Source organism: Pocillopora damicornis, chromosome 5 (genome assembly GCF_964200805.1).
Source record: "Pocillopora damicornis chromosome 5, jaPocDami1.2, whole genome shotgun sequence".
NCBI lineage: Eukaryota > Metazoa > Cnidaria > Anthozoa > Scleractinia > Pocilloporidae > Pocillopora > Pocillopora damicornis.
The window spans coordinates 13,566,429-13,590,061 of record NC_142674.1 but is presented as its reverse complement, the minus strand read 5'-3'; the positions used below and the strand labels follow the sequence as shown (position 1 = coordinate 13,590,061).

The 23,633-nt window shown below is 36.9% G+C and overlaps 1 protein-coding gene and 1 long non-coding RNA gene across 2 annotated transcripts in view; both read left to right on the top strand.

Annotated features, from left to right (window-relative positions):
• Positions 1–23,633, top strand: part of LOC149045419 (RNA-splicing ligase RtcB homolog) — a 113,878-nt gene that overhangs the window by 17,681 nt on the left and 72,564 nt on the right. The window lies entirely within an intron of this gene.
• On the top strand, positions 8,823–22,407 carry LOC149045426 (uncharacterized). Its single transcript, XR_016187235.1, has 4 exons — positions 8,823–8,859; positions 13,077–13,140; positions 13,857–13,967; positions 19,996–22,407. It is a non-coding gene; the product is annotated as an uncharacterized LOC149045426 (long non-coding RNA).

Genomic DNA, 23,633 nt, shown 5'->3' with positions numbered 1-23,633 from the left:
TTCTAGGCCTGTTAGTTGTTTAATTCAATCGTTAAATTGTTGATGATTCGCTGTCAATTTTCGTTGACGATCTTCACCCATTTTATTTCGATTCTACCGATTGAGTTTACCATGATGCACTTTATTCAGTTGCATTGTAGGCGTTTTTAACAATATTTGCTGCCGGTCGCTGAAATCGGCTAAACGCTTCTCAATTGCCAATAACTGCAAAAAAACAAACCAAATTAAAAGAATACGAAATAAAAACAGATACGGAAAAAAAGCGAGAAGTTAAACTGGACAGAAGAGAGAAAAACCAAATTTTAAACTGTTCGTAATACTAAAATCTCCGCAGTTTTTCAGCCAGTCGCTGAAATCGGCTAAACGCTTCTCCATTGCCAGTAGCTACTAAAAACGAAACAAAACAAAAGAACACGAAATAAAAACAGGTATGAAAAAAAGCGAGAAGTGAGAAAGCCTATCATTTCTTAAATTCACTTGTTAAATTGTTGATGATTCGATATCAATTTTCGTTGACGATCTTCACCCATTTTATTTTGATTCTGCCCATTTAGTTTACCATGATGCCCTTTAGTCAATTGCATTGTAGGCGTTTTTAACAATATTTGCTGCCGCTCGCTGAAATCGGCTAAACGCTTCTCAATTACCAATAACTGCAAAAAAACAAACCAAATTAAAGGAACACGAAATAAAAACAGGTACGAAAAAAAAGCGAGAAGCAAAACTCGACAGAACAGAGAAAAACCAAATTTAAACTGTTCGTGATACTAAAATCTCCGTAGTTTTTCAGCCGGTCGCTGAAATCGGCTAAACGCTTCTCAATTGCCAGTAGCTACTAAAAACGAAACAAAACAAAAGAACACGAAATAAAAACAGGTACGAAAAAAAGAGAGAAGTGACAAAGCCTATTATTTGTTTAATTCACTTGTTAAATTGTTGATGATTCGCAATCAATTTTCGTTGACGATCTTCACCCATTTTATTTTGATTCTGCCGATTTAGTTTACCATGATGCCCTTTAGTCAATCGCATTGTGGCGTTTTTAATGATATATGCTGTCGGTCGTTGAAAACAGGTAAACGCTTCTCAATTGCCAATAACTACAAAAAAAAAAGATTAAAAGAACACGAAATAAAAACAGGTACGAAATAAAAACAGGTACGAAAAAAAAAAAAGCGAGAAGCAAAACCCGACAGAACAGAGAAAAAGCAAATTTTTATAACTGTTCGTAATACTAAAATCTCCGGAGTTTTTAAAAGGACCAATTTTTACAGCAATCGGTAAAAGAGGTACGTTATTCAGTTCGTAACCAGATGGTTGCAAGTGGTAACGATCTCTTACTTTACTGACTCATTTGGAATAATAATGATGGCCAAAGAGAGGTTTTTTTTTGGCGCGATTATGGAAAATAAATTTAAAAGAAGTTTTTAATTTTCGCATTTAAAAGAAGGGAGATCTTTGGATGCAGTGTCGTCACTAAAAGGCAATGATTAAAACAAAAGATAAGTTTACCATTAGCTTTGGCAGTGAGTTGAAATTAATTACAATGAACTCAAAACTATTCAGAAGGGAAAAACTGTTTAAATAAACTACTTTCCAATCAAAGCCTACTAAATGTTTAACTCAAGTTGTTAAAATGTTGATGATTTGCTGTCAATTTTCGCTGACGATCTTCACCCATTTTATTTCGATTCTACCGATGCACTTTATTCAGTTGCATTGAAGGCTTTTTTTAATGATATTTGCTGTGGGTCGCTGAAAATAGCTCAACGCTTCTCAATTGCAAATATCTGTTAAAAAAAAACGAAACAAACAAAAGAACACGAAGTAAAAACAGGTACGAAAAAAAAAAGAGCGAGAAGCAAAACTCGACAGAACAGAGAAAAACCAAATTTTAAACTGTTCGTAATACGAAAGTCTCCGAAGTTTTTAAAAGGACCAATTTTAACAGCAATCGGTAGTGGAGTTACGTTATTCGTCACCAGATGGTGGCAAGCGTTAACGATCTCTTACTTGACTGACTCATTTGAAATAATAATAATGCCCAAAGAGATGTTTTTTTTGGCACGATTATGGCAAATAAATTCAAAAGTAGTTTTTTTAATTTTCGCGTTAAAAAGAAAAGAAAACCTTAGGATTCAGCGGTGTTACTAAAAGGTAATGATTAAAACAAAAGATAAGTTTTTCATGAGCTTTGGCAGTGACTTGAAATTAATTTACAATAAACTCAAAACTACTCAGAAAGGAAAAACTGTTTAAATAAACTACTTTTCACTCTAGGCCTACTAAATGTTTAATTCAGTTGTTAAAATGTTGACGATTCACTTTCAATTTTCGTTGACGATCTTCACCCATTTTATTTTGATTCTGCCGATTGAGTTTACCATGATGCACTTTATTCAGTTGCATTCTAGGCGTTTTTAACAATATTTGCTGCCGGTCGCTGAAATAAGCTAAACGCTTCTCAATTACCAATAACTACAAAAAAACAAACCAATTTAAAAGAACATGAAATAAAAACACATACGAAAAAAAAAAGCGAGAAGCAAAACTCGACAGAACAGAGAGAAACCAAATTTTAAACTGTTCGTAATACTAAAATCTCCGTAGTTTTTCAGCCGGTCGCTGAAATCGGCTAAACGCTTCTCAATTGCCAGGAGCTACTAAAAACGAAACAAAACAAAAGAACACGAAATAAAAACAGGTGCGAAAAAAAGCGAGAAGTGAGAAAGCCTATTATTTGATTAATTCACTTGTTAAATTGTTGATGATTCGCAATCAGTTTTCGTTCACGATCTTCACCCATTTCATTTCGATTCTGCCGATTTAGTTTACCATGATGCCCTTCAGTCAATCGCATTGTAGGCGTTTTTAATGATATTTGAAAATAGGTAAACGCTTCTCAATTGCCAATAACTGCAAAAAAACAAACCAAATCAAAAGAACATGAAATAAAAACAGGTACGAAAAAAAAAGAGAAGCAAAGCTCTATAGAACAGAGAAAAACTAAATTTTAAGCTTCTAAATAAATCTCCGGAGTTTTTAAAAGGACCAATTTTATCGCTATCGGTAATAAAGTTATGTTATTCGTCACCAGATGGTGGCAAGCGTTAACGATCTCTTACTTGACTGACTCATTTGAAATAATAATAATGCCCAAAGAGATGCTTTTATTATGCACGATTATGGAAAATAAATTCAAAAGTAGTTTTTAATTTTCGCATTTAAAAGAAAGGAGATCTTAGGATGCAGTGTCGTCACTAAAAGGTAATGATTATAAAAAAAGATAAGTTTACCATTAGCTTTGGCAGTGAGTTGAAATTAATTTACCATGAACTCAAAACTGTTCAGAAGGGAAAAACTGTTTAAATAAACTACTTTTCACTCTAGGCCTACTTAATGTTTAATTCAGTTGTTAAAATGTTGATGATTCGCTTTAAATTTTCGTTGACGATCTTCACTCATTTTATTTCGATTCTGCCGATGCACTTTATTCAGTTGCATTGAAGGCTTTTTTAGTGATATTTGTTGTCGGTCGCTGAAAATAGCTCAACGCTTCTCAATTGTAAATAACTATTTAAAAAAACCAAACAAAAAAAAAGAACATGAAATAAAAACAGGTACGAAAAAAAAAAACGAGAAGCAAAACTAAACAAAACAGAGAAAAACCAAATTTTAAACTGTTCGTAATACTAAATTCTGCAGAGGTTAAGGACCAATTTTTGACAGCACTCGGTTATACAGATCGATGACGCTGGTAAAATAGTTATGTCATTCGTTACCACGAAATAAACACGAAATAAAAACAGGTGCGGAGAAAAAAAAGGCGAGAAGCAGAACTAGACAGAAGAGAGAAAAACCAAATTTTAAACCCTTCGTTATACTAAATTCTCCAGAGTTTTTAAAAGGACCAATTTTGACAGCAATCAGTTACACAGTCTGATGACGCTAGTCATGTCATTCGTCACTGCTGAAAAAAAAAACCAAAACAAATCAAAACGAAACACGAAAAGAAAGCAAGTACGAAAAAAATAGAGCGATAAGGGAAACTCGGAAGAAAAAAGATAAACTAAATATTGAAATGTTCGTTATGCTAAATCTCCGAAGTTAGTAAAAGCACCAATTTCGACAGATCTCATTTGCAACAGTCCAGTGACGCTAGTAAAATAATTACTTGCAAGCGTTAACGATCTCTTACTTGACTGGCTCATATAATATAATGATGAAGTCCAAAGACGTTGTTTGTCGTCACGATTATGGCAAATTATTCAACAGTAGTTTTAATTTGCGCATTAAAAACAAAGGAGATTTTAAGATTCAGTGGTGTCACTAAAACATAATGATTGAAACAAAAAATTCAGTTTTTCATTGGCTTTGGCAGTGAACTGAAATAAATTTACAATAAACTCAGAACTGTTTAGAAGGGAAGAACTGTTTAAATAAACTGTTTTTAGTTAACACGCACTTAATTCTACAAAAAAGATAAACTAAATATTGAACTATTCGTAATGCTAAATCTCCGAATTAGTAAAATTACAAACTCTCGTTTACAACAGTCCAGTGACGCTAGTAAAATAATTACGTTATTCGTTACCCGATGGTTGCCAGCGTTAATGATCTCTTATTTGATTGGCTCATTTGAAATAATGATGATGCCCGAAGACATGTTTCTTTTCGGCACGATTATGGCAAATTTATTTAACAGTAGTTTTTATTTGCGCATAAAAAGCAAAGGAGATCTTAGGATTCAGCGGTGTCACTAAAACATAATGATTAAAACAAAAAAATTCAGCTTTTCATTAGCTTTGGCAGTGAGTTGAAATTAATTTACAATGAACTCAAAACTGTTTAGAAGAGAAAAACTGTTTAAATAAACTATTTTTAGTTAACACGTACTTAATTCTACACCAGATGGTTGCAATGGGACAATTTTGATGTCCTCGTTTGGCTCGCTTCAAAGTGAAGTCATAAACATTTAAAGAATATAGTAATTGGATTCTAAAATGCATTCTTATGCAAAATCCATGTCATCCTCTTCCTTTTTATTGTTTGTGTTATCACGTAACGAGGTTTTATATTTAGCGCCTCTCCACTTTCTGGGAATAACCAATTTTTTAACAGAAGGAAAAAGTTGAGAAAAGTATTATTATGATATCACTTGTTTTCTTCTGGTATCCTTCGGATCATTAAAAAATGTTTCATTCTTGGCCTATTAGTTGTTTAATTCAATTGTCAAGTTGTTGGTGATGCGCTGTGTATAATCAATTTTCGCTAACGATCATTATTATCATTTTATTCTGCCGATTGAATTTATCATGATACACTTAGGTTAATTGCATTGTAGGGTTTTTAATTTTATCCGTTGTTGATCGTTAAAAATAGCTAAACGCTTCTCAGTTGCTAATAACTGAGAAAAAAACAAAACAAAACACGAAATGAAAACAGGTACGCGAAAAAAAAATGCGAGAAGCAAAACTCGAAAGACAAAAGATAAACTAAATATGAATCGTTCGTAAATTTGCTAAATCTCCAGAGTTTCTAAAGCACCAGTTTTGACAGCTATTGGTTACAACAGTCCAGTGACGCTAGTAAAACAATTATGTTATTTGTGACCGGATGTTTGCAAGCGGTAACGATCTCTTACTTGATTGCCTCATTTGATATAATGATGATGCCCAAAGACATGTTTGTTTTGGTACGATTATGGCAAATAAAAGCAAAATAAGTTTTCATTAGCTTTGACAGTGAGTTGAAATTAATTTACAATTAACTCAGAACTGTTTAAAAAGGAAAAACTGTTTAAATAAACTATTTTTAGTTAACACTCACTTAATTCTAAACCAGATGGTTGCAATGGGACAATTTTAATGTCCTCTTATTGGCTCGCTTCAAAGTGAAGTCGAAAAAATTTAAAGAAAATAGTTATTGTATTCTAAAATGTATTCTTATGCAAAATCCATGTCCTATTCCTTTTTATTGTTTGTGTTATCACGTAACGAGGTTTTATATCTAGCAAATAACCACTTCGTTTCGCAATGATCAATTTTTCAACGGAAGGAAAAGTTGAAAAAGGCATCATTACCATATTATTTGTTTTCTTCTGCAAGTAGCAAAACTCGACAGAAAAAAGATAAATGAAATATTAAACTGGTTGTGATACTAGAATCTCCAGAGTTTCTAACAGGACCAATTTCTACCGCTATCGGTTTCAACAGTCTAATGACGCTAGTACATGTAAAATAATTATGCTACTCGTCACCAGATGGTTGCAAGCGTTAATAATCTCTTACTTGATTGGCTTATTTGAAATAATGATAATGCCTAAAGAAATGTTTTTGTTGGCACGATTACGGCAAATACGTTCAACGGTAGTTTTATTTTGCGCATTAAAAATAAGGGAGATCTTAGGGTAGAGCGGTGCCGCTCAAAGGTAATGATTAAAACAAAAAATAAGTTTTCATTAGCTTTGGCGGTGAGTTGAAATTAATTTACAATGAACTAAAAACTGTTCGGAAGGGAAAAACTGTTTGAATAAACTACTTTTCATTCTAGGCAATAGCTTTGGCAGTGAACTGAAATTTATTTACAATTAGTTTAAAACTATATTAAAGTTCACACGGCAACCAGGTGGACAATCAGACATAGTTTGAAGCTACACTGGTTTGCAGATTTAATGAATGTAACCGAAGAAGTTACAATTCATAGACCCAACGTTTCGACACTCCTGTCTAGTGCCTTCATCAGGGGTGATCTAAACGCTGCAACAAGAGGTCCTTTTATATGATCACTTATTAGCGACCTTTTTTCTGACGAGGTGTAAATAGGCGTCAGGAAGCAAACCGCCATCGTCACGATTTAAAGGAGCGTGGGCGGAGTTAATGTGCCAAGCCTCCAAACAAAGGCGCTGGTGGTAACGCCGATTAGTGGTGATAATTTTAGAATTATCCCACCCAATTGTATGGTTGGTTAGGCAAGTATGCTCCGATAAAGCTGAATTTTCCTTTTTGCAAAGAAAAACCGCTTTTTGGTGCTCTTTTAACCGTGTACCAAACTGGCGTTTGGTCTGTCCAATGTATTCGTTGTCACAGTCATTGCAAGGAATAGAATAATGGAAATATGTTTCCAATGTCCTAAAGGCAAATGGCTATACAAAAACTTTTCTCCGTAACTGCCAAAAACCAGTTACAAATAGTAACGCTCTTGATGAAAGGGAACCAGCGACTGGTTTTGCTGTTATTCCTTACATACAGGGTGTTACTGAACCCATCAAGAGAATTTTGAATAGCCACAACGTTAAAGTTGCTCAAAAACCTTTTCAGACTTTGAGGCATATTTTCGCCAAACCTAAGGATCCTGTCACGAAAGAACAACGAACCGACGCCATTTATTCTATTCCTTGCAATGACTGTGACAACGAATACATTGGACAGACCAAACGCCAGTTTGGTACACGGTTAAAAGAGCACCAAAAAGCGGTTTTTCTTTGCAAAAAGGAAAATTCAGCTTTATCGGAGCATACTTGCCTAACCAACCATACAATTGGGTGGGATAATTCTAAAATTATCACCACTAATCGGCGTTACCACCAGCGCCTTTGTTTGGAGGCTTGGCACATTAACTCCGCCCACGCTCCTTTAAATCGTGACGATGGCGGTTTGCTTCCTGACGCCTATTTACACCTCGTCAGAAAAAAGGTCGCTAATAAGTGATCATATAAAAGGACCTCTTGTTGCAGCGTTTAGATCACCCCTGATGAAGGCACTAGACAGGAGTGTCGAAACGTTGGGCCTATGAATTGTAACTTCTTCGGTTACATTCATTAAATCTGCAAACCAGCGTAGCTTCAAACTATGTCTAGTTTAAAACTGTTTCGAAGGGAAAAACTGTTTAAATAAACTACTTTTAGTTAACACAAATTCTACACCAGATGGTTGCCATAGGACAATTTTTGTCCTCTTATTGGCTCGCTTCGAAGTGAAGTCATAAACATTCCAAGAATATAGTTATTGGTTCTGAAATAGATCTTATGCAAAATATTCGTCATCTTCATCCTTTTCATTGTTTGTGTCATCACAGAACGAGGTTTTATATCAGGCGAATCTCCACTTTGTTTTGGAAGGCTTTTTAATTTTATATGTTTTTGGTCGCTAGAAATAAATGAACGCTTCTCAATTGCTGATAACTGCTGAAAAAACAGTCCAGTGACGTCAGTAAGCTAATCATGGTATTTGTTACCAGATGGTTGCACGCACTAAAGATGTATTACTTGATTGGCTTTTTTAAAATAATAATGAAGTCATAAGTTTAAATTGTGATGAACAGAAAGAATAATATGCTAATTTGAAGATTGCTTGTCGAGCTAGGAAAAAATTAAAGCTACATGATTATTTATATGTCTATGAATCATTACTATTTATATCATCCTCATAAATGATATTTTTTCATTATTATCAATATCTCCATCATTATAATTATATAAATTCTCACGATCATCATTGTCTTTTCTATCTCAACAGAACAGTAACGGAGGATTTATTTTAAGAAATATGTAGCATCAGAGGTAAATATTCATTTGAAACGCGTCGAACTTTTACATTGATGTTCAACGGTGCTTTATAAAGTTTCATTATAAATGTCCCTGTTATTTTCGATATGATTTTTTATTTTTACACCGAACAAATTGGTTATAAAATTCTAGTTGACGAGCAAGTAACACAACTAATCAAAGTGTGACTGATTGAATTCCTATCCCTAAGTGTTCCAGTTCCGTTTGAAAAACGCTCCGTTTTCATCGTTGACAATGTTTTTATTCTTGCAGATTGTGCCAGCGTTTTGAGTCACTGCCAAGGTGCAAGAAAGGTGAGGTGCTCCTTTTTCATCGCCACCTACAAGTTTATCAGAAGCGCCACAATATCACCGTAGGTGGTCATAAATTAGTGACAAATTAATAACCCAGCGTACTAGAAAATGAAAGAGAGAGAGATAAATTCGTACTACGCAGATCACACATTAAATTGATAAAGTTTCCAAAAATGTTTCGGATGTTCGAAATGTGTTTTTTAGTTCTTTTTCCTCTAAATTTGTAGCAAGAAAATTCAATCACATAGCATTGGGTTTATGGAGCAAAGTGGTTTCGAATATATGGGAGTGGGAGAGGATAAACTTCTGATTCAGTACCTATTTCGTGCTATGAGGTGTGGTCCGAGAATATATCTTAGACACACCCAAAAAAATTTATAGCCTCCTTGGTGCTTACATGCGGGTTCTGCCTACATAAAATCTCGACTAAAATGGGAGGGGGGGGGTGGGTAGTTAGAAAAGAGGGATTCACACGGACTTTGAAAACAACCTTGATCTTTAAGGCGACTCATGAAATTTAACCTTGATTTCAAGTCAATCAACTTTGATTTAAAAAAAACAGTTCTTGCACATTTTGGAGGCAACCTCGATTTCAAGGAAACTTGAATTGTTCACTGGTGAATAATAATTCACAATGTCTCACTCGTGAGGTCTGAGGAGGATGCAAATATTATAATCTCGAATGATCCTCATGCCACGCCATTGGGGTGTCGGGTTAGGGTTCCAGCGTAAAAGTCTGTTGAATTTATCGCGCTGTTTTCCTTACCAAATCTTCTGAAGACCTCTTCCCACATATTCCCTCCATTCCTTGGCTGTTAACCTTATTTGGGATTCAATCGACAATCACCTTCACTTCAGTGATGTCAGGATGGAATCCCCGTCCACTGCCTCTCTCACCAGCGGCATCGCAGTCCCTTCATTGACTTCCTTGGAACATTGATACCCTCATTGATGATTGTGTCTAATCCCTTATCTACTGAGATTGTCTTGAGTGACATGCTCACACATGAATCTCTTTCCGATTTTTGTGGTTAGACGAGGCCTCATCAGCGAGTTCTTGACTGCGAATGACTTCATACTCAAGCTAATTTTATTCAGTTCATAGGCAAGCTGCGTCTTATCAGATCCTATTAGAACATTGCTGGCAGGTGCAAGCCTGAGCTCGAAAGGAAGCTCATCAGAAAGAGCTCTTGGGAAGAATCCATGATCCTTCAGAATCTCACGATGGAATCCTACACTTGTTCTGATAAACGATTGAGCTTATTCTCATCGTCAACTCCTGATTTCTTCTTATATTCAGCATTGCATCTGATCTTTCAAGGATCAAAAGACTGAATAACTTCTCTAAACATGCTCGCCCTCTCATCGTCAGTCAAGGAGAGGTCCTCATGGAGCTTGCATAGATCATAAACATCAATGTCCTGTGCGATTATTTCTGCGAATTTCACAGTCAATCTGTCAACAAGAGCTCTTGAAACATTGTTCACGATATAACTGTCTGCGTGACCACTAACTGCCGGGTCAAAGATGAGTGAAAAAGGTCCTGGCACAAGGGCATCTCTGTTATTATGCTTTGGAACTGGGACTCTAAGGACTTCAGCTGATGATGCCCTATTGGGGTTCAATGTTACTCTGTGAATTGCACGGTCAGCCTTGAGGGTGTTTGACGTCTTTTTTATTTCAAAATTTGGGTTGCTTTTTTTCACTGACTTTCATTTTAAAATAAAAGATATTTTACTTTAAAATGGGTGAGTTTGGAGATACTGATCCTCTTTTGGAGCACAGTGACGGTGATGATGATGAAGATGAGGTCTGACCTCAAGTCAAGGCGGAGTCAAGTCAAGTCAAGGCGGAGGTCTGGATACAGGCTAAACGTATATCTCTCTCGTGTTCTTTTCTCTCTCTCGCATAGGTCTTCCCATTCCACCAATGTAGATTTTACCGTATTCACAGGGAATCGTGTAAACCACACTGTCCTATCTGGCTGGATTGACAATGTCCTTTGGTCGTACTAAATGTAATGGTCGTCTCGGACTTGAAGACTGCGCGGATGCCTTGTTGTTGTAGGCAACGGCGACGAAGCTCTGATGCACCTTTTACATAGGGCAAAAACGCTGTGGACTTGAACTACGTCACAGGCCCTCGGCTCGGGAAGGAGTTTCTTGTTTTCGTGACCTTCTCTACAAAGGAAGAGGGAAAACCGTTAGAAACAAGAACTGATGACAAATGTCTCTGTTCCTTGATGACTGATGATTTTTTCGCGAGACGCTTCGCCCGGTCATGCAAACACTAAACAATATCGCGTCTTACTTATTAAGGGTGGTTTGAATCATGCCCTAAGTACTGATTTGTGTGAGTTGGTTTTCTGTAGACGCAAGTGGTCAGGCGTCTGTATGGTTCCCTCGTAACTGACGAGTCGAGAAAGACGATCTTGTTGTCTTTCTCAGTTTCCATGGTGAATCGGATGGTAGGTTGCTGGCTGTTGAGATGCTGTAAGAGACAGCCGATATAACTGCGATCTAGGATGGTGATGGTTTCATCAACGTAATGCTTCCAGATCTTGGGTTTCTGTGTTGTTGATTCTATTGCTCGTTCTTCAAATACCTCCATGTAGAGGTTTGCAATAACTGCCTAAATCGGGCTTTGCGCCCCTACTTCAGGTCAATATCCGATAAAAGAGGTTATTGCTCATCGTGGTGGCAAGTAATAATAAACTGTTTAATAGTTTGTCTCTCGATGTAGTCACTTGAGATGTAGATGGCGACGTTTCGATCACCGTGATACAAATGGTAACGCGTGAGCAGTCGACCCCATCGCCTGATGAAGACCAGCAGGGAGCAGCCGAAACGTCGCGATCCCTTTTCTGACTACAGGGGGGGGGGGGAGGGGGGGAAGTGCTTATTTAAAGAAAGGCGCTTAATCGAGAGGGGCGCTTATTCAGTTTTTTTTTTCAACGTTATTGTAACTTTTTATGGCTAAGTCTTAAATAGAAATACAACAAGAAGTATGCCACATAATCCACGAAGACGTTATGTCGATATCAACATCTTTCAAGGGGAAAGACTTATTTGCTTAAAAAAAGATGACAGATGATAATGTAACTGGAACTTACAAATTGAAGCAGTTTAAAGCCTGTTGGTCACATTTTTGATTGAGCGATAATTCCTCATCAACTGTTTCATCTAAACGCATACCAAAAACTTTATAATCGTAGAAGTTACTGATCCTCGAGAATGGTCTGGTTGTGCCTGGGAAGTTAAGACCATTTACTAAGAGCGGAGCAATAAAAAAAAAATTCAAGCGCATAAATAATGCAAATAGACAAACTCTAGAAGAACACGGATATAGGGATAACTAGAATGTAAATGACACTATTATTCTTACTGTTTCCGCTTTAAATGAGGGTTATAAGTTATAAATAAATTGTAAATAGAAAAAGCCTTTTTTGTATCCCTACTAATTGAGAAAGTGAGGAGGGGAGTGGGAGGGGCACATATTTGAGGGTAGGGGTCTTATTTGACATTTTGGCCCAAAGAGTGGAGGCTTATTCGGGGGAGGGCTCTTACGCAATAAAATATGGTACTTGAAAAATTCCAAAGAGTGTTGATCAAATATTACACTTTTGCAATCTTTAGTTACTTTAAGATAATTACAAGGTAACTTGTCGGAGATGGTATTACCATGATCCTTAGAAACTGCCACGAATGTGTTTAAATTCGTTTTCGGGGAGAGAAAGCAGTGAAAAGATCTTTTTTTTGAAAAGCTATAAGCTTTGTTTGAGTCCTTGTCAATTCCACACACTTTTGGTCCGTTCAGCTCATAACAAAATGGATTTTGAAAACGGAACAATATTCATTTCCTTTAAATAAATATGCTAATGTGGACAGTTTCAAACTGAAAATTAGAGCTTTCTGTCGGCCACATTTATCTAAATTTGAATACGTGTTTTCTCGGTAACTATTCGTTGGAAATTTGATTTCTCGAGGAAATAATATCATCTTCTCATTAAAAAAAATTGAAATTACCCCAAGAATTCTATAATTTTAATCATTTTTTATTACCAGTTTTTCTTTTCTGTTATCGGTAGGAATGATTGATTTGGTAACGCAACAGTCGGCGAATTATTTAATTTATTCCTTACCTAAACAAGGAACAATTTGACACCCAACAATCCTTTTTTTTAATTACTTTTTTTATTACTTTTTGTTTCCATGAAGATTGTCATGAATCCTCAAGCTGTTCTATTGCTCACACTGGTAGCCGTTCCATGCACATCTGCGAGTACGTTACCCTGTTGTTTTGTATGTTAAATTACCACTTTACTCATTTCCAAGGATATAAGTTTTTCAAGAAAACACAGTCTAACGGTGATGTTCTGCTTGGCGAAGGCATCATTAAAAATAAAAGTCTCACTCATGTTATCGGCAAATTGACAGAATGCAAGTATAACAGCATACCAGGGGGATAGCTTTATTTAAAAACGTCATGGAAAATACATGTAGGTCAGTACATAAAGGGAAAACCATTTTGCAATAAAGCAAAGTCAGGAGTATGATGTCATTAAGAACATATATCCGGCCAAACCCACTCTAAAATTTCGTTGGAGCCTTCGTGAGAAAAGAAAGAAAACCATGGAAAACTATATCTCAATGAGAAGTTTATTTTATGAGAATTTAGTAAAATTAAAAGGGTAAACAGAAAAAAATGACCGAACGCCACTCCGTCGAAGTTAAAAAGTTAACAAACGTGATCTCTAATGAAATGTAACTGCACTGTGTCAATCACAAAAAAAAAATATATATATATATATATATATAAAGCAAAACAAAACAAAAACTTTAAAAGTAAGCTGCGAACTGCCCTTTCATATCACAAGATTCTCAATACTTACAGCACGAGCGCGAGATGTGACGAAGCCTTCACAGTCAAAGTAATAGTGTAAAGATACATAGTTAGTGTCGACGATTAGTCACGATTCGTGTGATTCTTTCATCTAGTAACTTGCAGAGCCGATCAGTTTGCCTGTGCTAATAAAAGAGAATGTATTCATGCGTCTAGACGCTGCGACAACCGCAGGAACTGTATAGATGGGTCAGACGAAAAATGCAGTAAGTATTGTGCATTTTTTCTTTTTAAATTTGTAGTGGGCTGAGCCTATCCCACTCCTAAAGTAATGTAAAACCAAGTTATACTTAATAACAAATGCTTTTTTGAAAAAAGGAAAAAAAAAAGAGAGAAAGAAAAAAGAATTGTCTACCGAGAACCCCACATTCAAAATAACATCTCCAGAACAGGGAAATATAAATATAAACTTTGATGCACGTTACATGCAATGAATTTCGCATCCGTCCATCTTTGGATACAGAGCTTCGATGATATGGACAAGATTCTTGTGATGGCTACCATCGCTTTAACAACGAATGAAATAAACTAAAATTTGTTGAATGAGGCAGCATTGATTTATGTGATGTATTGAGCTATTTTATCGTTGATATATTACTTTGAAAATGGCAATTTTAGAAATAGAGTCATCCATTGACATTGCCTTAATCGACTATTTAAATTGACCACAAAAAAGTCAACTTATAAGTCATCTCAACGCAGATAATACTGGATTGCCGTCACGAATACATCCTTCTCTGACAGACGAATTGTCGTCGCCCATGATGCAAATTTTTCCGGAAAAAAAAAAAAATTACAGAGCTTAGTGGTATTGTCATAATACTAGTAGACCATTTCAATAAGGTTTCGTTTTCTTTCATGTTTCACCTGGACGAATCAGCTGGCCGTAAGTACTTTAAATTCAGACTGTGATCTATTTGTGTGTCGTCTCAATATGTACTAATACAATAACAACATAAAGCAATTGTCGTATGATTGATTCGCCATTCCAAGTTGTCTTTAGTTTCTTTAAGTGGTTCATATGTAGCCATCAGGGACAATTAAACATGATTGAAGTATGAAAAAGGGTTTTTAGAGGAATAATGAAAAAGAATAAGGCATAACAAAAGAAAATTCAGCTGATTTCCTCCTGCTTGATAGGGAGGATAAAAACAAGAAAATGAAATTCATCAAGTTTTTCTTACATTTCATTTTTTTATCATTTTTCCTTTGCCTTCTGTCAAGAAAGCTGATCGAATAAACCCTATAGAACGTAGTATCGTGTCCCTTCCTGTTTCCTTATCAACCCTACGTTAATCCCCAAATGCCCTTTTTTAAATTTCTTGCCTTTTCCTAACAAGTAATAAAAGTTCATTCATTTTTAAACAAACAAAAAGGCTAAGGGTAAGCAGCAACCTTCTAGTTTCTGAAGACAATGTAGGTTAAATTTTATAAGTTGACACTGCTGTGACAACGGTAATTTGGAAAAAAAAAACCAAGATATGTCGTAGAATAGGCTATTAGTCTTGGTAAACAACACTTCAAAGGGAAATATAATTGTTTGTCTCACGATGTGGTCACCTCGGTGTGGATCGTGACGTTGTGACTGCATTCTACCAGTTTTCTCCAGGAGATGAGGTCGATTGAGTACGCGTCCCCTATATGCTGTTAAGCGCAGAAAAACTATTTAACGGATAATAAACTCAGTAGCCTCCATTTTTCTCCAAACAAATATGATAATCTATTTGTCTCCGGAAATCGTTGTTCTTCGAAGCTCACATTTTTCGAGCTTTCCTTTCAGAAATTTGTTTATTCTCGAACAGACTATGTCCGCGGACTAATATCCAAGACTATTTTAGCAACAAAAGGAGGCTAATGGTTATTAATAATCGGGGAGTCAAACTGAACGTTGCAATGTGCACTACCATGTCTTAACTTCCAGTTTTTGGTTGTTAATTTCCTTTGTCTTACGAGCAGAGGCTCAATGTTGCATGTCTTTCAATAAGCAATCATTGGGTGAGCTTGAACAGGATAAAATAGATTATGAAAACGAAAACCGATCGAGGTCTGAGTTATTAACACAGACACAAGGTTCGATGGTTTATGATCTCATGCGAAAACCAAATAACCCATTTCAGATTCATTAAGTGCCTGTAACGAATTCTAGCGTGGGAGCGAGGCTAGGTGCTCACTTAGCAGCGCGAAAATATAAGTGTTCTTTAGCATTTCTAGAAGTTGTAACAAAAAATAAGAAAAAAAATAAGACTAACCAGAATATGGTTCGTTGCTCAGAAGCTTTGTATCGCTAAAGTAATCGCAACCTGGAAGACCTGTCTTTCTTCGATTTCCTATGGACAAACGATTTTCTGTGTTTGAAGTTAAAATTCTGCCGAAGAGCTGATAGCAGGTTCGAAGAAGAGCAAAGGGAGGCAATAACTGGCGAGGAACACAACTTAAGGAATTATAGCGAGTATTCTGCTAATGATTCTCATCGAAAACACTCAACGGTTGACGTGTCTTAAACGGTTATACAACACTAGCAACATTTCAAATCAACGAAAAAACTAAAAAAGAAGAATGAACGTTGAGATAAAGGTACTGAAAAAACATCTTGGCCGAAAGGGTCCTATGTCAAATAAAAAAAATTTAATAAAAGTGCAAAGCGCAGCACCACTGATCCTGTATAACATAATACGATCGCATCTATGCCAAACCGCTAAGTAGTCATCATGGCCGCAGAGAGGACAATTTCCATTCGAACACAAACCGATAGCTTTAAACGATATCCAACAGTGGCAAAACGAGTTAATTCGGTTGCGCCAGGAAATGAAGCAATGCAGCATAAACTGCAAGAAAAGCCTATTACAAACAAAAATTGTAGTAAAATAAGTATGATGTTGCAGATATCTGCCTTTTTTTCTGATCAATCCAAAACTGGCTGCCTCCTTGACGTTGACACAAAAACAAGTTAAAATAGGTTGCAGTGTTTATATTTACAAAACAACACGCATACACTCCGAAACAATTCTTGCAGTTTCTCCCGAGATTTAGTATACGGAACCTGATGAACTAGCCCTCTTTCTGCAAATTTGTTTCCGTCATCAATGATGTTACGCTCTTATAGACCACAACGGTTTTGAGCGACAAACTCGACATTTCCCTGCGACCATCAAAATCAACTGGACAAACCCAGCTTGATGTATTGCGTGACGTGATTGTGCAAACTTTTCTCTTTGTCGTACGACCTGCTTCGCAGGTTCTACGAGTTGGAACCAAAATTAGTTAATGTAACGAATTAGAATCGAAAGTTATTCAAATGGACTGAAGAATTTTACACTTTAATGAGAATTTTATCGTTTAAATGTTTACTTGATACACGGATAGCAAAGATTGGAGTGGCTTTGGGTATTTCAGCCCTGATTTGGAAAATATAAAACAATTAGTGGTATGTTTTAAACACCAGAACACATGGAAGGACACTGGAAATGTAGTAAAAGTATTTTTTAGCATCCAGAGCAAAAAGAAGAATGTGAGGCAGTGAAAGGAGACTGAGTTTTCGACGCCATTTGTCTTAAAAGCTGCCACCAGCTTGTTATTGAACTCACTAAAATTTACCTGGAAGGCATTAACTTTTTTTGTCGCGAGACTCGTGGATTTTAAAGCTTTGAAACGACGTCCGATGAATCCTGAAACTGGAGTTTGAGTCCATTGGTAAACTATGCCAGCTGGTCTCATGAGCAGATCAAGCTCTGATGAAATTTGACAGTTTTGAAGTTTTAAGCGGATGCAAAAATCGAGACAAAGAGAATTCTGGCTTTGTCTGCTATTGCAGATAGCCCAGATAGGCACTTACGAACCAATTTTTAGTTAAATAATAGCCTTCACTCTCGAGAAATTGCAAATATATTACTCATCTGATACGAATGCAACTTAAATTCCGAAAACTTCAAAAACATCTCCACTCAGTCTGACTTTCTTTTACTGCCTCACATTTTCCCTTGTGCTGTGGCTGTTAACAAGCACTTTCATCGCATTTCTAATGCTTCTTAAAATGTTCAGAACATACCAATAACTGTTATATCTTTTTCCATATCGTGGTCAAACTGACCGGAACGAAACAAAATTAACTTGTAATCGAGGATTTCGCTGGATAGCTGGTAGTACTTCAAATAACTCGATACGTCGTCCCAGGAGAGAAATCAGGGCTTAAATATCCAAAGCCACTCCAATCTTTGCTTTCTACGAATCAAGTAAACCTTTTTAAAAGTTAAAATTCTCATTAAAATGTAATTCAGTCCATTTTAATAACTTTCGATTCTAATTTGTTACATTAACTAACTTTGGTTTCAATTTGTAGAACCCGCGAAACAGGCCATATAGCAAGGGGAAAGATTTGCACAATCACGTCACGCAATATGTCAAGCTGGGTTTGTCCAGTTGATTTTGATGGTCGCAGAGAAATGTCGAGTTTCTCGCTCAAAAACCTTGTGGTCCATAACAGCGCAACATCATTAGAGATGGAAACAAATCTGCGGAAAGGAGGGTCAGTTCATCGGGTTCCGTATACTAAATCTCGGGAGAAACTGCAGGAATTATTTCAGAGTGTATGCGTGTTGTTTTGTAAATATAAACACTGCAACCTATTTTAACTTGTTTTTGTGTCCTTTCAAGCCGCGCGATATGTCTGTTATGACCAGAGTGCCAATTTTGTTCTTTAATTTTGATCTTCTCCACGCTGTGCATAGTTCATGGCCTGATATTTCAACGTAAATTATCGAGAAGGCGCCTTCCGATCACCTTTGTCTACTTTGTAAGTCACGCAAGCGCGCAAGCGTTACGACCGATCACGTTCACGCAACGTTTTAGGACAACTCGGCATCTAATCTCCATTCAGTTGCTGTGAAAACCTAAAATCCTCAACGTAGAAGATAAACGAACGAAGTTTGAACCGTCAAAAGGAGATCTTGGTCAATTCCAAGAATCATGCAAATGATCTTTGACACGAACGCAACTGAGCAAACGCATGGATTTGCGCTGTTTTTAAGAAGTTGGTGGATGGAAGCTAGAGATATACCCGCGAGTTTGAGGCAATCCGTGACCTCATTGGTGTATAAACTATGCACTGATATGGTTTTTCGGCCCGATTAACGCCTGCATTTCGAGAATTCTTTCGTACAAAGTAGTGAATTTTTGATATGCAAATTAAGGTGGAAGAGCAGGGTCTCCTCTGATCACGCTGGTATGAAAAATATTTCAGCTTAAGTTTCCATATTTTGTTTGTGAACTAACTGAATACACCTAGTAACTTGTACCAAGATAGAATTCCGTGAGCTACATTGTTGCAGTCGCTGCGCGCTAGACAAAATCTTTGAAATTGACACTTTCGATCTCTGTTCACAGGGGTGGTCTGGCCAAAAATGATTTTTGGCTTGTGGCGACGCAAAAAAAGAGAATTGGAAAACAACTAAACTGTTTTTGAAACATGTGTCCTAAACCCTTTTCATGGGCAAAAAATAAAAGAAAACTTTTTTCCGACGGGAAGTCGAGAGGACCGCTCTTAGCGAGATTAAATGTTCTGAGGTTCTCGACTGAGTGGTCATCTTTCCCAACTAAGTAGTCATACAAATGTGAACTCTGGTATTTTGACAAATTTTTGAGACCAAGAACCCCCCCAAAAAAAGGGATAAGGAGGTTGCCCCTCGTTTGTGTGGAGCTTTTTCTCTAACTTCCACTCAAAAGACTCCACGACTTCTTCGATTTTTTACACATTTTTACACAACTTTAAAACTTTCAGCCCTTCTCTCTCCTCTTATCACTCGGCTGAATTCCCCGATCGGAAAGATATTTTCTCAGTTTGTCTACCTTAATCGCGGAGAAGTTCGAAGTTTCTCCGGACGGTATTTCTATGTTCACCAAGCCTCTTTGGGATGTGATAAATTCAGTACCAGTTACACGTGCTTAACAATTCGGAAATGAGTTATTTAATAATTGCTGTATTACATGCATTTTCGAATAATCTGCAAAAAGAGGGCATTTCTCTCTAAGTTTGCAGAAAATTTGAGAACACTAAACGGACGAAGGTCTAGGAAACTAGGCAGTATGTAATATCCTGAGTGGAATATCCGTTGCAGAGATTGCATTTATTATGCCAAATAAGCACGCTATTGTATATTGATTGAGTTAGCTCTCTACCAATCAGACTTTTCATAGTAAGTCTTATGTAGAATTATTGACGTTACTCGCATATCTATACAGGAAAGTGTGAGAACTATGAGTTCACTTGTGGAAATGGAAAGTGTCTCACTAAACGGTATCGTTGTGATGGGGATGATGACTGTAGGGATAACTCAGATGAACAACAGTGCCGTAAGTGTGTTTTTACCTGACAATTCTGTCTTATATTGTAATCACCTTTCCACTGGGCTGATGGCTAACAGTGCTTTTATTCAAGTCAGCCTGTACTTACCATGTCAAGATACAAACAGATACTCTCTGTCAATCTCTCCCTTTTTTCTTCAAACACCAACGAAATCATAATAGCAACTTTAATGTGGACCAAAAAGGAAAAATGATTTTTGTTCTTATTGTTGTTACTACTGACTACATAGTATGCCTTGCTCCACTTTCCATTTGAGTTGTTCTTTGTTTTGTTTTGTTTTGTTTTCCTTTCTTTCTTTTTTTTTTTTTTTTTTTTAATTTTGTGTTTATTTTTAACTGCAATTGCAATGAACAAGTCCTGGTCACTCAATGTTGAATTAATTTGGGACTGTTTTTCTTCTTTTCTCAATTTTCAAAACATTTACACGGAAACACCAGCTCGGCGTAAGTATCTTTTGGATGTGTTGTTGACTTCTTCTCCTTAAAGACCGGTCATCTTACTTGCCTTGTAGGGGAAGGGGAAGAGAGAGGAGGGTAGGGTGTGGATAATTTGGTTTGTGTCATTTCAAATTCAGTTTTAATTTACAATTTTCATTTTCCCTTTCCCATTGTGGCTGTGTCCAAATACCAAAAATCTTTGCAGGTGTTGAGGGTCCCCAATAGGTTTTCCGGGATCCGGGATTGGGCTTATTTGCAGGAGCAATTGGCAATTTTGAGGAGCGGGATTCGGCAAACAATAACTTAAACGCACCGAGAACGGGGCAATTCGTTGAAGAGAATTTATAAAGAGATCGATCTACGTGAAATTCCTAAAAAGCATAGCTTCCCACGCAGCCGTTTTTATGAGATCATGTTTCATTTCTTTCCACAAACTCGTTTATAACCTGGTGAGTCGTATGACAATAGAAGTGGAGAGTGCTCACTTAGTTGTGCATTTATCACAAAGATCCGCTTTGCACGGTGTTAATTTACGCAAGAAACTTTGGAAATGCAGCCAAAGAAGCAAACGCGTTTATAACCTGGTGAGTCGTATGACAATAGAAGTGGAGAGTGCTCACTTAGTTGTGCATTTATCACAAAGATCCGCTTTGTACGGTGTTAATTTACGCAAGAAACTTTGGAAATGCAGCCAAAGAAGCCTTAAAGAGGACAACCCATTGGGTGGTGTATTATTTTTACAAATTCAAAGTCTTGATATCCTGTACCTGAACGTGCCATGATCCTGTCGGCCATACCGGTATTCAAATGTTATCATCTGTACCGATAGCACCGTAGAACATACAGAAGATGAAGGACTGGGCGCAAACATTTTGGTGTTGCGGTGCGTCAGATGGCAAAAGCTTGAACTCTCCTGTCGTACCTCGATTAGAGAGAAATTCAGCCAGGTCAACTGCTCAGCTTCGAACTGTCTGACCTCGAGGAGCAGCAAAAAAAAAAAAAAGAAAAAAAAGACAGACGAAGAGGAAAATGAGATATTAGAGTACGATTCCCTACCAGTGATGAAGAATCGAATGAGTCATTTCTGGACGACGAGACCGCATGCGATGATGATCACTTTATCTTTGGAACGAGAGACTCGTTATCTCCGCGGAAGATTTTCACCGCTTTGGAGGAAGTATTCGTTTCAACAGCAAATTGTGTTCAGGTGACATTTCGTAGTTTCCCTTGTTATGGAAGCAAAGGGATTTCCGTCACCTTTTTTTTGTTTTATGCACTTGTTGACATTGTTATTTGTTTTCTTGATCCTGACCTGTCTTTAATAATATATTTATCCGTAATCGAAGTTAAAACGGAAGGAAATCGTCACCGTGACTAGCGTACGTTATTCGTGAAAAACTTTGAAAACGTCTAAAATTTACGGTATCGTTTGGGTGAAAAAAGATAAAATTACGCCTTGCGGTGAGCAAAGACTTCAACAGATCAATGCTGGTAGAGAAGATCATCACCCACCGAAAAGGCCCTTTAAAGTTGAGCAAATGGACGAAGAACAAACATTTATGATAGGGATCAAGATTGGCCGGTATAAACCGTCGGGATTACAGGACTTAGTCTGGATCGCGCGATTAAAGAACACTATTGGGGACCCCAATAGTGTTTGCTCATGATATGTAAATCAGAATTCGAAGTATTAAAGTTTGACATTAAGCATAACATCAAGTTCATTTTAAAACTGAACTTATTCAAGAGAGATTTTAGCTTTAATTACATGTTTTGCATCTATGCAATAAATGCTTTGACCCCTTTAGAGAACTGTAATGTGCGTAGCCAGGTACCCAAAAGAACGAAGGAAAGAAGGGAAGAAGGGGGAGAGGGAGGGGGGAGGGGGGAGGGGGGAGGGGGAGGGGGAAGTGGAGATGGGATAAATGAAAAACATGCTCCCCTGTTGCTAAGGCGTTGATATCGACTGTGTACTAACCGGTGATTTTCCTTTTCTTTCCTCTTTCTACGTTTTTAATGAACTGCTCCTCGGAAACTACAGGAAGTAAGTGGTCTTACAATTTCATAATTTAGATGTTATCTCTTGCGTGTCATAATTATAACAAAAAATCTGTTAACCACATTCTAGCCGCAACCTTTCTTTGCCAACTAAACACTACTAGCGGCATAAGAGAAGATCGGGAAGAGGAATCTGCCTTTCGGTCTGGAAAAAACCCATGGTATGGGATAATATGCCCAGGCCAATACCTTTATTGATGGAGAATTATATTTCACGCACTACTCAGGAATCTTTCAATTTTGCATTTAACCTGTTTTGAACAATGGAACTATAGATCTTTTTATTTTTCGCTGCAAGGAAAATCTCATAATACCACGATCATGGAGAAAAAAAAAACTGTGGTTATAATCCATTAATTTTTTTTGTACCCGTTTTAACATTTGCATCCGTTTTACATGGGAGACTCTTTTCTTGCCAATTAGAACTGAGTCATTTTGTTACGCGAGTAATCTTTTAGAGGAAGGGTAGCTCGGAGACCAAACTGAACTCAGGGTTGTCGAAACAGCAACAAGAAGATTTATTCTAGAGAGTGAACGTAGTTTCCACGAAGTTAAACCCTTACTTACTCGGCCACTGCCAAACTGCACTTAATCTTGATAAATTCACACGACCTACGCCATTTTCACTAAATGCTGCTTCATCACACTTGAATGAACACGCTATAGTCAAGCTCTCTTCGCCTGTGAAGACTGGTTCAAACTTCGCTTGGACTCGCCTAATTATATACTTGCACAATAAATATCTAGAACTTTCTAAATAGTCTAATTATTGAAAGAATACAAAATAAACCGCTTTACGAAACGCTTGCGCAATACACTAAAATAAACAAACTATGACCTCTCGCGGAGCTTCTAGAAGATCACGCTGTCACGCATTACAATTTTTCGTAACACATTTTTGTTTCCTTTTACAAAATAAATTAATAAAATAGTCTTAGAGCATCGAATTGATGTGTTTGATCAGCTTTACATAATCGATTAATTCATTTTTTTTGCTCACTTATTATCAATATTTTCAT